Source organism: Dendrobates tinctorius, unplaced genomic scaffold (genome assembly GCF_039654945.1).
Source record: "Dendrobates tinctorius isolate UK_male_01 unplaced genomic scaffold, ASM3965494v1 ptg000020l, whole genome shotgun sequence".
Classification (NCBI taxonomy): domain Eukaryota; kingdom Metazoa; phylum Chordata; class Amphibia; order Anura; family Dendrobatidae; genus Dendrobates; species Dendrobates tinctorius.
Genome location: NW_027361688.1, coordinates 2,956,185 through 2,972,492, shown reverse-complemented (window position 1 = coordinate 2,972,492; position 16,308 = coordinate 2,956,185). Strand labels below are relative to the sequence as shown.

Sequence of the window (16,308 nt, the reverse complement as noted above, 5' to 3'; positions counted from 1 at the left end):
CAACATATAATGACGGTAAGCAAGATGAAAAAACACTCACACAGATAGAAAGATAGGCTGAGCAAACGATGGGGCCCAAGCTAGCTAAACAGAACAGGAAAGGAAGGTTGCTGTCTGCAATCTGCCAAAACCCTATCAAAGACATAAGCCAACAAGCTGATATGAAAAAGACCCTGAAGCAGCTAGGCTTCAAAAACTAAATCAGCACTCAGGTATTTTCAGAAGACAGAGCTAAAGGAATTCAGCACACCCCAGCAGGGAATGGCAGAAATCCAGAAAAACAAAGCAAAACAAAGTCTAAGCACAAATGCAAAAGGCCGAGCAGAAAACTTAGCTTTAGAGGAGCAGGAATTCAGACTGGTCTCCAAGGATCCCACAGAGAAATCACCCGCAGGGCAGAAGGGCGTCGGCAGCCTTATATCCAGTCAGTAACTCCACTCAGCCAGTCATCATCATCAGACTCAGGTGTTTGATAATCAGGCTCACTACCTTTCTTTACCAGAAGAGGGAGTTCCTCGGGCCTCAGTAGTGAAGGGGAAAATTAACTCACAATAGTCCACCCTTGATCCATTCTCTGTATCCTAGTGTCAAGATCCATTTTTGGATCTGTGGCAGATTTTGCTTTGCATATTAAACATTTTTTCCTTTCAGGCCATCGGGGGTTAATATCAGTTCCCCCCCCGGTGGCTGCTGGTGTAATTACATGGCTGGTCAGTTTGCCGATGCAGGTGGTGACCACTTCCACCTTCCTTTAAAAGGTCACCAGATGATTCAGCTAACTGTTGGTAAAACATTTCCTCTTTGGAGACCAACCAAGCTGGAGTCAGGCGCTGGCTGAGTGCAGTGGAACTTCAGTTATTACCCTGATCTGGTGCCTAACTCTGCTGTGCGGTGCATTGGTGTTGTCTTACCACATTTGTATATCTTCCCTTGGTGTTATATTAGTGCAGCGGTGGTACCAGTGTCTGCACTTTCCAATTCCCTATTGAGGGATAGGTGCAAGATAAGTGAGGGCTAAGGAATCCTGCTAGGCGATGGTTTGAAAAAAGCCATATAGGGACGTCAGGATAGTTCAGGACACAGCCTCAGGAGAGTGCAGGAGGTGTCCATTACCCCGTTCCCTATCGCAGGGCCCACTGTTGTAATTGTGTCCCCAGTGTTCCCTTGTTTGTTTACTGTTTAGTGACTGACGTTTGTTGGGTCGTGTCACACAGGACCAGTCACATCGTGACACCTAGCTATTGCCCCATATCACTTTTCCTCTATTCTCCTCAAAACTACTGGAATAATACGTCCATCATAAACTGTCCTCCCACCGCTCCTTGTTTTCCCTCTTTGACCTCTTCCAATCTGACTTCCGACTGCATCATTCCACTGAAACTGCCCTTACTAACGTCACCAATGACCTACTAACTGCCGCATCCAAGCGACACTACTCTGTCCTCCTCCTCCTGGACCTGTCATCTGCCTTCAACACACTGGTCCATTCCCTCTTACTACAAATTATCTCATTTCTTGGCATCACAGGTCTGGCCCCATCTTGGTTCTCCTCATACCTGACAGACTGGACATTCAGCATCTCCTACTCACACCACCTCCTAATCTTGCCCCCTATCTGTCGGTGTCCCCCAAGGTTCAGCTCTAATAGCCCTCTTCTTCTCCATCTACACCTTTGGCCTGGGACGGCTCAAAGAGTCCCACGGCTTTCAGTATCATCTCTATGCTGATGATACACAGATCTACTTCTCGGGACAAAATATCATCTCCTTACTAACCAGAATCCCACAATATCTGTCCGCTATTTCATCTTCTTTCTCCTATCTCACTCAACTTCCCCAACAGACCTACCCATCAAAGTCAATGGACACACTCTCTCCCTAGTCCCATAAGCTCGCTACCTTGGAGTAACCCTTGATCTCTCCTTCAAACCACATATCTATTCCCTGTCCACTTCCTGCCGACTTCAACTCAAAAATATTTCCTATATCGTTACATAACTTAATCAAGAATCTGCCAGGGGTCTCCATCTCACATCCATAAAGTTGCTGTGTCACTTCAGGGACTGCAGATATTACCTCATATGAAGCAATCATGAAGAAACAATCTTCTCGAAACTTACTATGCCCTTTCCCTTCATTCACGTTTTTTCTATACCATCTGTCCTTTATGTCACTATTCAGCAATGACAATGCAGAATCCTTGCTGAATAGGCGGCTGCCTTCATTAACCTATGGGATGGGCTGTACGGTAGGGGAAGGACCAGATAAATACAGGTAGCAGCTTGTGCACTGCGAGACACTGGGACACATTGCACCATGGCTCTGAAGCCGGACTCCTACGTGGTGCTGAACGATGGGAATAAAATGCCAGTGATCGGATTTGGCACCTACGCCCCGGACACGGTGAGTGCATCAGACATAAAGTAGAGGCTGCACCACTCAAACCAAAGCAAAGCGGCATTACTGCCGGTCTCTCGCCACCTCTATGTTTCTCTTTGCACAGTACAACCATTACGCCATTTACCCCATAGGGAAACATAGAGAGTGTCCAGTATTTCTGGCAACTCTGCAATTTAAACATGACTTACGATGATTGCATCTCATTTCGCGCAGTACACCAAAGAACAGGCTTATGAGAGCACCAAGGTCGCCATTGATGTCGGATACCGTCACATTGATTGTGCATTTTTATACGGCAATGAGGTCCAGGTCGGCCAAGCCATTAGATCAAAGATTGCTGATGGGACGGTGAAGCGGGACGACATATTTTACACTGGAAAGGTTACCAATCAAAAATATTATTTTTATCAGTAATATGGCCACTAGGTGGCGATGCCGATCTGTTATAGATTTTAATTTATTCTGCAGCTTTCGAACAATAACCAGACTCCCGAGAGAGTTCGACCTGCGCTGGAAAAATCTCTGAAGGATCTACAGCTGGATTACATGGATCTCTTCCTTATCCACTCCCCGGTGGAGTTCAAGGTCCATAAATATATGTGTGGGATTGGCCATGGCTCGCTTTTAGTTCTGTGATTGGAGCAGAAGACATGATACTTTGTGAATTATATGTGAATCCTTTTTCCCCTGCAGCCTGGAGATGATCTCTTTCCCGTGGATGAAAATGGGAAATTCATTTTTCATAACACCGATATCCGGGAAACATGGAAGGTAAACAGTCGGTTACTGGTTGTCTTAAATAGCTTGATGTAGCCAAGTAAGGTGGCAGGTTATAAGATGGCTTCCATGGACAGGATCCCAGGGAAACATTGATCTTCACCCTTTAACACTTAAAAAAAAGGGATCTGGATTTATGTATGGCCGCCTGGGTTGATTTCACAGAGTGGCTGCTGGCCGGTGGAGTTGGCTGGCAGAAACTAGACAAAAAGATGATTAAGAACTAGGAGGTCAAAGTCAGGAACAAAATCAAGTCAGGTCAGGTAGTCAATACACAAGCCGGGGTCAAGGACGGGAATAAACAGTCACAATTGGAAAGCAGGAATAAACCAGAGACAGTAAACCCTTTAACTGGCAGCCAAATACTGACTTCAGGGGGTATAATAATCTAAATGCTGATGGGGGACGCTAAACAAAATAACTTTTCATCCAACATGCGGGGTAAGATTCCCAGTTTCTGAAAGAGAATCTCTCAGATTATCTCACCCCATCTTCTAGGCTATGGAAGCGTGCAAAGATGCCGGGCTTGCAAGATCAATCGGCGTCTCCAATTTTAATGGAAGACAGCTTGATCTGATTCTCAACATGCCAGGACTCAAGTACAAACCAGTGTGCAACCAGGTACATGTCACTGACCTTAACTAATAATTTTTACATAAATATCCTAAAGAATTAGAAAAACATTTAAAAAAAAAAAACAGCGCCACTCTTTCCCACAGGTGGTGTGTGGTATTGCAGATGAGCCACATCCACTTTGATGGAGCTGCAATACCAGATATGAGCCATAGACAAGTGTGGGACTGTTCCTGTAAAAAAAAAAAAAAAACAATATAGCCATGTTGCTCTAATATTGCACCATCACCATGTTAAGAGTAAAATGTTCTTTAAATACCGTAATTGCATATTGTACTCAGTGTTATATATAGTAATGAGCCGTTATATCTTTTCACAGGTAGAATGTCACATATTCTTCAATCAGAGCAAATTACTGGAGTTCTGCAAATCTCGCGACATCGTGCTGGTCGGATACAGCGTCCTGGGGTCCAGCAGAGTAGAGGGCTGGTAAGAACAAGCATATTGGTTTATTAAATGTGATGGTGTCCTAAAAAAGGCAACTAGGAAGGACATAAATATTATAATATTACTCCTGTGTCCAACACCATAACTACTATAATACTGCTCCTATGTACAAGACTATAACTACTATAATACTGCTCCTATGTACAAGAATATAACTACTATAATACTGCTCCTATGTACAAGAATATAACTACTATAATACTGCCCCCTATGTACAAGAATATAACTACTATAATACTGCCCCTATGTACAAGAATATAACTACTATAATACTGCTCCTATGTACAAGAATATAACTACTATAATACTGCCCCCTATGTACAAGAATATAGCTACTATAATACTGCTCCTATGTACAGGAATATAACTACTATAATACTGCCCCTATGTACAAGAATACAACTACTATAATACTGCCCCTGTGTACAAGAATATAACTACTATAATACTGCCCCCTATGTACAAGAATATAACTACTATAATACTGCCCCCTATGTACAAGAATATAACTACTATAATACTGCCCCCTATGTACAAGAATATAACTACTATAATACTGCCCCCTATGTACAAGAATATAACTACTATAATACTGCCCCTATGTACAAGAATATAACTACTATAATACTGCCCCCTATGTACAAGAATATAACTACTATAATACTGCCCCTATGTACAAGAATATAACTACTATAATACTGCCCCCTATGTACAAGAATATAACTACTATAATACTGCCCCTATGTACAAGAATATAACTACTATAATACTGCCCCCTATGTACAAGAATATAACTACTATAATACTGCCCCCTATGTACAAGAATATAACTACTATAATACTGCCCCATGTACGAGAATATAACTACTATAATACTGCCCCCTATGTACAGGGATACAACAGGGCCGGACTGGGACTAAAATTCAGCCCTGGCATTTGAAGTTCCACAGGCCCACTAGTCACATGGTGACTATATAATATCTTTGTACACTTGTAGTTTACAAGAAGTGAGAGGAGATTAACACGACTATATAACATGTAGTCAGAGCTGTGCCCAGTATTTCAGCTCAGTCCTATTTATTGCTTTTAGGTACAGTACTCCTCCCAAATCTCTGTCCCCTTTTGTATGCATGATTACAGAATTCCTGGCAGAACTGCTCTCTATTGGGCAACCAGACCCCCTGGTCATAGCCGCTCCTATCATACCTCCCAACCTTTGAAGAAGGGAAAGATGGACAAAGAGCGCTGTGCGCGCAGCGCGCCGCTGCAAATTTTGGCCATGCCCAGCCACACCCATTTCACAAATAGTCACACCCATGTCCACACCTAATCGCACCCATTTAGCACTGCTGATCACACTGACTGGAACTGAGGGCACAGTGGCTGGCATTATGGGCACACTGACTGGCACTAAGGAAGAGAGAAAACAGAGAGAGAGAAAAAAGAAAACAGAGAGAGTGAGAATGAAAGGGGAAAGAAAGAAAGAACAGTGAGAGACAAAGAAAGAACAGTGAGAGACAGAGAAAGAACAGAGAGAGAAAGAAAGAAGTAAAGAAAAGAAAGAAAGAACAGAGAAGAAAGAAAAAGAAAGAAAGAAAGAAAGATTCTACAAAGATACTATAGCAGCCCGGCTCCTATTGTAGTGCCCACCTGAGCCTCCCGGTGCAGGACCTATCATGATCCGCTCACATGGCCGGCATCCCCGATTCCAAGGCGATCCTGCTGTCTGCGCTGTCGGAGGAGGACACGGTGATGGATCTGAAGCATTCCTGGTTCCGTCACAATCTCCTCAAGAAATTATCTCATTTCCGGTCAGCTTCCAGCACATCACTTCAGGTGGAACGTCATGTGTGTGTTTTAAAATGCTCCTCGGGGCTCCGCCGTGTACTCCTGTGTCCGTGGGAAAAGCCCGCTTTGTATGCTTTGTACACACTTGGCTCCGCTCCGTACATCCCGTACACATATGGCTCCACTCCGTCCACCTCGTACACGCGTGGCTCCTCTCCGTACATCTCGTACACACAGGGCTCCGCTCCGTACACCTCGTACACACACGGCTCCTCTCCGTACACCTCGTACACACGGCTCCTCTCCGTACACCTCGTACACACGGCTCCTCTCCGTACACCTCGTACACACACGGCTCCTCTCCGTACACCTCGTACACACAGGGCTCCGCTCCGTACACCTCATACACACACGGCTCCTCTCCGTACACCTCGTACACGCGCGGCTCCACCTCGTACACACACACGGCTCCTCTCCGTACATCTCGTACACACACGGCTCCTCTCCGTACACCTCGTACACACAGGGCTCCGCTCCGTACACCTCATACACACACGGCTCCTCTCCGTACACCTCGTACACGCGCGGCTCCACCTCGTACACACACACGGCTCCGCTCCGTACACCTCATACACACGGCTCCTCTCCGTACACCTCGTACACGCGCGGCTCCACCTTGTACATTGTACACACACACGGCTCCTCTCCGTACATCTCGTACACACACGGCTCCACCTTGTACACACACACGGCTCCTCTCCGTACACCTCGTACACACGGCTCCACTCCGTACATCTCGTACACACAGAGCTCCGCTCCGTACACCTCATACACACACGGCTCCTCTCCGTACACCTCGTACACGCGCGGCTCCACCTTGTACACACACCCGGCTCCTCTCCGTACACCTCGTACACACGGCTCCGCTCCGTACACCTCGTACACACACGGCTCCTCTCCGTACACCTCGTACACACGGCTCCGCTCCATACACCTCGTACACACACGGCTCCTCTCCGTACACCTCGTACACACGGCTCCTCTCCGTACATCTCGTACACACAGGGCTCCGCTCCGTACACCTCATACACACACGGCTCCTCTCCGTACACCTCGTACACGCGCGGCTCCACCTCGTACACACACACGGCTCCGCTCCGTACACCTCGTACACACACGGCTCCGCTCCGTACACCTCATACACACACGGCTCTGCTACATCCACACTGTAAATCCTGACCCCACACATACTTACCTCAACCAGCACCATGACAACAGCAAAGCAGAGTCTTGCAGACGGTAGAGGCAAGGCTGAGCGCACAGGACCTGTGATGAGGTCACAGGAGGGGCGGAGTCAGGGGTGACATGATCGGGGGTCTGGACAAAGGCTCCTGATCATGTGACCCCCCTGACTCCTCCCCTCCTGTGACCTCAACACAGGTCCTGCGAACAGAGCGAGCAGGCAAGCGAGTGCGACGCTGTGAGTGGCTGCGGGGGGGAGGGGGTCTCATGCTAAGGCGAGGATGGGGTGCGAGGGGTGCGAGGGGGGGTGTGGCGGCTTATCTCCCTGCAGTGCGGGAGGAACTTGGAAACTATCACCGCGGCGGCAGGAGCAACAGTGGCCGCAGCAGCTGGCAAGCGACCAGATGATCGGGCGCTGCCGCCCGCGGCCCACGTGACAGCGGCCCAGCGGGAAAATGCCCGGTTGGTTATATTGCCAATCCGGGCCTGGGATACAACTAGTACAATACTGCCCCATGTACAAGAACATAACTACTATAATACTGCCCCTATATACAAGAATATAACTACTATAATACTGCTCCTATGTACAAGAATATTGCTACTATAATACTGCCCCCTATGTACAAGAATAAAACTACTATAATACTGCCCCCTATGTACAAGAATATAACTACTATAATACTGCCCCTATGTACAAGAATATAACTACTATAATACTGCTCCTATGTACAAGAATATAACTACTATAATACTGCTCCTATGTACAAGAATATAACTACTATAATACTGCCCCTATGTACAAGAATATAACTACTATAATACTGCTCCTATGTACAAAAATATAACTACTATAATACTGCCCCTATATAACTACTATACTACTGCCCCCTATGTACAACAATATAACTACTATAATACTGCTCCCTATGCACAAGAATATAACTACTATAATACTGCCCCTATGTACAAGAATATAACTACTATAATACTGCCCCATGTACAAGAATATAACTACTATAATACTGCCCCCTATGTACAGGGATATAACTACTATAATACTGTCCCTATGTACAAGAATATAACTACTATAATACTGCCCCATGTACAAGAATATAACTACTATAATACTGCTCCTATGTACAAGAATATAACTACTATAATACTGCCCCTATGTACAAGAATATAACTATTATAATACTGCCCCTATGTACAATAATATAACTACTATAATACTGCTCCTATGTACAAGAATATAACTACTATAATACTGCCCCTATGTACAAGAATATGACAACTATAATACTGCCCCTATGTACAAGAATATAACTACTATAATACTGCTCCTATGTACAAGAATCTAACTACTATAATACTGCCCCCCATTGTACACAAATATAACTACTATAATACTGCTCCTATATGTTAGGAATGGCGGAACGCACTAAACAAAAATAATAATAAAGTGCGTTCGCCGCTCAGGGTCCACCGTGCAGTAGGTGTTACAACAGCTGCTGAGTAATGGCAGACGAGCAATATGGCGATATAATGCGCATGGGTTCAACACAGAGGTGCCGCAACAAAAACATACAAAAACACTGAGCCTGTTAGAGTCACAGGCCTCAGGTAAATGCACACACAGTATAAGGTCACAGGAGCAGGAACTAAGACAGAGGGCCTGCGTCCGTCTAGACCTACCGTGTGTGCGGCATCGCTACTGCGGACGCCAAGAAGGGCTGCAACTGCAGCGCGGCGCAGGACACTGCCGCTGGACAACACAGCTACAAAGCAGGCGCTATGTCGGACGCTAGCGCAGAGGTGCGGTGAGCACAGTGGCCTAAGGCTTGCCACTGACTGGCGCAGACTACTGAACTAATTCCCTAACCACATGCGCAATATCAGAGGGAAGGGGTTTCTTAATAAGTCAGTCACCAGAATCATGCATCCATCACCATTCACACATAGCAGTATAGTCTATTCTAGCTCATGGCGGAACGGCCATGTGCGCTTTTTATAGCAGCCAGGACCTTCCTGAAGCGTCCAGATCTCCGAGATGGACCAATGAGATCTGGAGCAGGACCTGAGCACATGACTCCCGATCTCCAATGGGAAACCGACTCATGAGCATGCTCAGTGGGAGGACAGAGGGACTTAGCCCATGGAGAGATTTGCTGCAAGGCAATCTCCTCTGCGGTAGATAAAGAGCAAGAGACCGCAGAATGTGAGGGTCTGGATTCCTGCAGAGCAGACGCAGGAATCTGACTCCTAACATTACCCCCCCTCCTAGGGTCGTCAGGTTTAAGAAGGGACACGTGGGAGACAATGGGAGCGGCAAAACCGCCCGGAGCATAAGTTGAAGTGGGACGCCGCGGTGTGTTGGCGAACGTCACCGTTCTCTATTTCAGGAAGCTTACCCAAGCACATGAGGTGCATACCTGAATATATTTCTTATTGTCCCGAACCCTGTGCAGCCACCAATACGACCCTGCCAGGAGTTTTGTGGTCTGCATGTAGCCACAGTTACCAACCGCCCTGGACGCGTGTGCCCATGCGAAGACATTCGGCCGAAGGTGAGGGGGGACAAAAGTCTTGCCCGGCGGCACAGAGTTTGACCATTGCGGGGCCCTGTTGTCCTGGTAAACAGAGTGCTGACAGTGGCAGCCGCAAGTGGAACTTAGTGTCGGATGCACCTCGAGACTGGCGCGAGACACCTCCATGGGCTCTGGGAGTGAACACTCTGGCTCGGGTGATTCCAGAGATTCAAAGAGGTTGGGAGCCGGAGTGACCTTCCGTCTGGATTGAGCACACTCCAGCCCGCGCTCCGAAAAACGGAGATCAATACGGGTGGCAATGGCAATCAGCTCCTCCAGACTTGCAGGAACCTCTCTGTTAGAAAGAGCATCCTTAACATGCTCAGCTAAACCTCTCCAAAACACAGGGATGAGGGCTTTATCAGACCACTCCAGCTCGGAAGCCAGTGTCCGAAAACGAACGGCATACTGACTAACCGAGAGGGATCCCTGAGTCAAAGCCAGTAGCTGTAGAGAGGTGTCGTGCGTGACCCGTGGTCCCAGGAAGACCTGCTTAATAGCTGTTAAAAACTGAGCAGCGGTCCGAACCTCTGGGTCACCACGCTCCCATAGTGGCTTAGCCGAGTCCAACGCCCTGCCCGACAGAAGGGAAACAATAAACCCCACCTTGGCCCGCTCTGTAGGGAATCGCGCAGCCAGTAACTCCAGCTGGATAGAGCACTGGCTGACGAAACCCCTACAGGAGGCGCCATCGCCAGAAAATTTATCGGCAACGGGAGGCGGGTAACTGTCGGCGCGTCGGAGGACGTGGACATATGAGAAACCGCCTCTGTGATCACCTGTACAGCAGCCTCCGAAGACTTCGAGGCTGCGATGACACTCTCAAGAGTAGCCAACCGGCCCTCTAGCTGGAGAATGCACTGAAGGAGTTGCTGCTGATCTGCCATCACTAGCCAGACCCTGGCGCTAGTGTAATGTTAGGAACAGCGGAACGCACTAACTAAAAATAAATAATAAGGTGCGTTCGCCGCTCGGGGTCCACCGTGCAGTAGGTGGTGTAACTGCTGCTAAGTGGTGGCAGGCAAGCAATATGGCGGTATGATGCGCACGGGTTCAACTTCACCCGAAGTGCGCAGAGCGGCCTCTGTTCACACACAGAGACGCTGCAACAAAATCATACAAAAACACTGAGCCTGTTAGTGACACAGGCCTCAGGTAAATGCACACACGGTATAAGGTCACAGGAGCAGGAACTAAGACAGAGGGGCTGCGTCCGTCTAGACCTACCATGTGTGCGGCGTCGCTACTGCGAGCGCCAAGAAGGGCTGCAACTGCAGCGCGGCGCAGGACACTGCCGCTGGATGACACAGCTACAAAGCAGGCGCTATGTCGGACGCTAGCGCAGAGGTGCGGTGTGCACAGTGGCCTAAGGCTTGCCACAGACTGGCGCAGACTACAGAACTAATTCCCTAACCACATGCGTAATATCAGAGGGAAGGGGTTTCATAATAAGTCAGTCACCAGAATCATACATCCGTCACCATTCACACATAGCAGTATAGTCTATACTACCGCATGGCGGAACGGCCATGTGCGCTTTTTATAGCAGCCGGGACCTTCCGGAAGCTTCCACATCTCCGAGATGGACCAATGAGATCTGAAGCAGGATCTGAGCACATGACTCCCGATCTCCAATGGGAAACCGTCTCATGAGCATGCTCAGTAGGAGGACAGAGGGACTTAGCTCCTGGAGAGATTTGCTGCAAGGCAATCTCCTCTGCGGTAGATAAAGAGCAAGAGACCGCAGAATGTGAGGGTCTGGATTCCTGCAGAGCAAACGGAGGAACCTGACTCCTAACACTATATACAAGAATATAACTACTATAATACTGTCCCTATGTACAAGAATATAACTACTATAATACTGTCCCTATGTACAGGAATATAACTACTATAATACTGCCCCTATATACAAGAATATAACTACTATAATACTGCTCTTATGTACAAGAATATAACCACTATAATACTGCCCCTATGTACAAGAATATAACTACTATAATACTGCCCCCTATATACAAGAATATAACTACTATAATACTGCCCCTATATACAAGAATATAACTACTATAATACTGCCCCCTATATACAAGAATATAACTACTATAATACTGCCCCTATATACAAGAATGTAACTACTATAATACTGCCCCCTATATACAAGAATATAACTACTATAATACTGCCCCTATATACAAGAATGTAACTACTATAATACTGCTCCTATGTACAAGAATATAACTACTATAATACTGCTCCTATGTACAAGAATATAACTACTATAATACTGCTCCTATGTACAAGAATATAACTACTATAATACTGCCCCCTATATACAAGAATATAACTACTATAATACTGCCCCTATATACAAGAATATAACTACTATAATACTGCCCCCTATATACAAGAATATAACTACTATAATACTGCCCCTATATACAAGAATGTAACTACTATAATACTGCTCCTATGTACAAGAATATAACTACTATAATACTGCTCCTATGTACAAGAATATAACTACTATAATACTGCTCCTATGTACAAGAATATAACTACTATAATACTGCCCCCTATGTACAAGAATATAGCTACTATAATACTGCTCCTATGTACAAGAATATAACTACTATAATACTGCCCCTATGTACAAGAATATAACTACTATAATACTGCTCCTATGTACAAGAATATAACTACTATAATACTGCCCCCTATGTACAAGAATATAGCTACTATAATACTGCTCCTATGTACAAGAATATAACTACTATAATACTGCTCCTATGTACAAGAATATAACTACTATAATACTGCTCCTATGTACAAGAATATAACTACTATAATACTGCCCCCTATGTACAAGAATATAGCTACTATAATACTGCTCCTATGTACAAGAATATAACTACTATAATACTGCTCCTATGTACAAGAATATAACTGCTATTATACTGCCCCCTATGTACAGGAATATAACTACTATAATACTGCTCCTATGTACAAGAATATAACTACTATAATACTGCTCCTATGTACAAGAATATAACTACTATAATACTGCTCCCTATGTACAGGAATATAACTACTATAATACTGCCCCCTATGTACAAGAATATAACTACTATAATTTTGCCCCTATGTACAAGAATATAACTACGGTACTTGTTTCATTGCCCATGTAATACTCTTCACATCATGCCTCATGTAACAGTGACTATCATGTGATAGTAGTAACAGTATCCTCCATAGTACGCATATGATAGCATTACATATAGTGCTAATAAAATAGTGTCGTTCACAGAATGAGACATCACAGATGGCAGTATAATGACTTTTTTTTGGTGCTTTTTTGGAGAGCCCTAAACAACTGTGCTTTTCCTCTTCATTGTCCACAATTTTAGAAAAAGTGAAAAATGTAATTTGTTTTATTTTCTTTCTGACAGGATTGATCAGAATTCCCCCAAAGTTCTTGAAGATCCCGTTTTAAATACAGTCGCTAAGAAGCTGAGCCGCTCTCCTGCACAGGTGGCCATGAGATATTTGCTGCAGAGGGGATGTGTCGTCTTGGCAAAAAGCTTCAGCCCTGAGAGGATAAAGCAAAACTTCCAGGTAAATGAAAAAAATCCAATAAAAATAATTTGCTTTTTTAGAAAAACAATCTGCATTGTGTAATACCTTTCACTTGTCAGGTTTTTGACTTTGAATTAAGTGACGAAGACATGAAAACTCTAGATGGAGTCAATAAAAACCTGCGTTACCTTATGGTTGACCTGTAAGTATCTTTCCTGATGATCTAGCATTTAAGAAAATGTTTATTCATATTTTGTGTTTACTTTACTATTATTTTTATAATTTTATTAATATACTTTTATTTTTTTTATTTTACTTTATATACTTATGTACTATATTTGGTTGTATACTTATTTATTTTTTTATTTTAGCTGGAAAGAAAGCCCCAAGTATCCCTATGAAGATGAATATTAAGAACATTGTTCAATTTCGTTGGATTCATCCTTATAACCCCCTTGTCTTAGTATCTTAATCTGGCAGATAATAATCTACAGAGAATGTGCAATCTTGAATATGGATTCTGACTTTTGTGTAATGCTTTTTATGGTTTAGATATGAAATGACAGCACAAAGATTAAAATTTTAACACACAGTGAGAAATTCTAAGGCTGAGTTCAGATGATGCAATTCCACAGCAAAATCTCTTTGTGTTTTAAGTCAAGAGTACAACATTCTTCTGTATATTACAATAAAATAAAGTTTATGTTCAATTTAATTTGAATGTGGTATCTCTTTGAAAGTTTTGCAAATACTCCCTTAAGTCATCAAAAACTAAGGTTGCAATTCAAATCCATGAATCTTCTTACAATTGTATTCAAATTCACATCAATTTCATTGTTTCCAGACACATGGTTGCCAAATAGCTGAAAATCTGTTGCGGCGTCTGTGATCGTGCCCATGGCGGTCCTTCAGCTTTTAAATATCCTAAAATTTATATGAATCTGTGTTTTATTACTTTAATTTAGAACACTGTTTTCTGTTGTTTTCCACCATGAACGTTTCATTTATACTGATCTAGCTTGAAATATGTTATCTGAAAAGAAACAAGTAAAACAAAACAGCCTCATCAGTATCATGATGACAGCACATGAGTGTGTCCCCAAGGTCAACTTTGTGGAAATGCATACAGTAGCCCTTCAGTTCTGATCACTCCAATCTCTCTTCAGGAATCTCTGTTGTCACATGATCCCTCTGTTTCCTATTCTCCTGTACTTCTGGCTGAAGAATCTGTCAGCTGGTAAGTGAGGAATTTAAAATATGTGTTTTTGGTCTCTCATAATTGTTACCAGCTTTTCAAAATTTTCAGATAATTTAATTGCAAATGTCTCTTCATGCCTTTTAGTAATTTCTTAATTCCACAATACTGGCTGTAATTATGAGCTCCTTGCATTGCACTATGACATAATGATGTCACAGAAGCATTGAAACGCTACATTCCCTCCAAATACAGTATGTGCCACGTGACAATTTTTTTTTAAAGGAGTTTATCTGGCCCACAATATTCAGAAATTTGTTAATTAGATATATGGCCACATTATTTTTCTCAAAAGGCTGCCCATTCCTCTTCTACAACTAGAAGAAAAGTATAAGGGGGTAGCAAATAAAAACCAATACAACCAGTTATTCCACTGGCATTATGGTATGTTTCCACTTTCAGGTCTTTTTATGCTCATTTGAAGTCAAAGTCAAGAGTAAATTAACAAAAAGGAGAAGCCTTAGGGGTGAATTCATCAAGACTAGCACCAGTCTCGATCAACAGCTAGAGTCAGATGTGCCAAGTTCATTAATATTCACATGCATCTAGATTAAGTTGGTGAATTTTTCGGACTCAGAGTCAAAAAGCGTATTGCAGTTTTGAGCCTGAAAAAGCGTCCAAACTGGCGAAACTTTACAACTATATACCTGCATGCACTCCTGCTGGTCATAGCTGTTACCGCACAGACTTGCCAAAAATTCTGACCATATACTCCGCTTCTGGTTTCACCAAGATATCACGGGTGTGTCAGAGTCTGCAGACCACTGCACCTGGTTGCAGAAGGTCTCAGCGGTTAGCCTTGCAGACTAGTGGCCACCTCCCCCAGGCTTAATGGTGTCAACTGGATCTGGGTGTTTATAACTCCCAATTTCCAGTTGGGAGTTGCGGGTGTTATTTTCTATTTGCATTTCCCTGTTGAGGCTTAAGGCCCCTTTACATTTAGCGATGCACCAGTGATCCCGACCACGATACGACCCGGTCAGGATCGCTGGTGCATTGCTAAATGGTCGCTAGTGAGCTGCCACACAGGCAGCTCTCACCAGCGATGTAGCGATGCTCGGTGGTCGTACTTACCTTTCAGACGAAGCGATGACTGCCATCTTCCGCCCGCATCTATAGCTCGCTCGTTGGCCCCAGCAGGAAGCCGACGACGAGAAATGGACGTGGATGGTCTCGTGCGATCAGCGATAGCCAGCGGGGGAGCCGGTTGGAGGTAAGTATCACATGTAGCGATATCGCTAGCGATATCGCTGCTACATCACAAAATCGGTGACACTTTAGCAATATCGCTAGCGATATCGCTATGTGTAAAGCCCCCTTTAGAGCAGTAGCTGTCGCCTATCGCCCTCTTTGGAGTTTGGTGGACACTGGGGTTTCTCTCTGAGTCTTCTCAAGCTAATTGTTCCCTTGTTTTGTTTGTCAATCCCAATTGTCTTTAGCGGTAGTGAGGATTGACTAGCGCCCATTCTGTCCTCCCCAGTGCAGCTCTTATTGCCAAGGTCAGGATGGGATTAGGTATCCTGCTTGGCGATAAGTGCGGAACCTATATAGGGATGATAGGACAGACAGGGTTACGTTAGATCGGTCTAGGGGTGTAATG

At 44.5% G+C, this 16,308-nt stretch overlaps 1 pseudogene; it reads left to right on the top strand.

Annotated features, from left to right (window-relative positions):
• Positions 1–2,235: 2,235 nt before the first annotated feature.
• LOC141083291 (aldo-keto reductase family 1 member C1-like) lies at positions 2,236–14,168 on the top strand (annotated as a pseudogene).
• The last annotated feature ends 2,140 nt before the right edge of the window (positions 14,169–16,308 follow it).